Source organism: Falco naumanni, chromosome 11 (assembly GCF_017639655.2).
Source record: "Falco naumanni isolate bFalNau1 chromosome 11, bFalNau1.pat, whole genome shotgun sequence".
Classification (NCBI taxonomy): domain Eukaryota; kingdom Metazoa; phylum Chordata; class Aves; order Falconiformes; family Falconidae; genus Falco; species Falco naumanni.
This window is the reverse complement of record NC_054064.1, coordinates 21709790-21710238: the sequence shown is the minus strand read 5'-3', so window position 1 is coordinate 21710238 and position 449 is coordinate 21709790.

Genomic DNA, 449 nt, shown 5'->3' with positions numbered 1-449 from the left:
TTTTACATGTTCTATGTTGATTTTTTTAGGTCTAAAATCATGACACTTTGAAGTATCATTGAAAGAACAGGTCCTGATTCTCTTTACTATGTTATTTAGGAAGGCTCCTAAACTCCACTTCAGTGGTTTGCACATCTCATAATAAGCAAATATTTTATCTAGTTATGAAATGTATTTCATGAAGTCATGTAAATACTGTTTAGTGCTTTCAGTGGGGATAACCTCCAATTTTATAAATGCTGCTGTGAATATTTTGCTTTTGTATCTCTGATTTAAGGACAATCTTTCACATGATATAGATACTCCTTTTTATGAAATGAGTAGTACAGAGCAGTATGGAGGTTATACGTTTTCTTGCAGTTAAGAAATTCAAAGGTGTCAAAATTTTGCTTGATTGTACCAGTACGTCATCACCAGTCTGGGACAAAATCTATATGCATCTTCAAAAC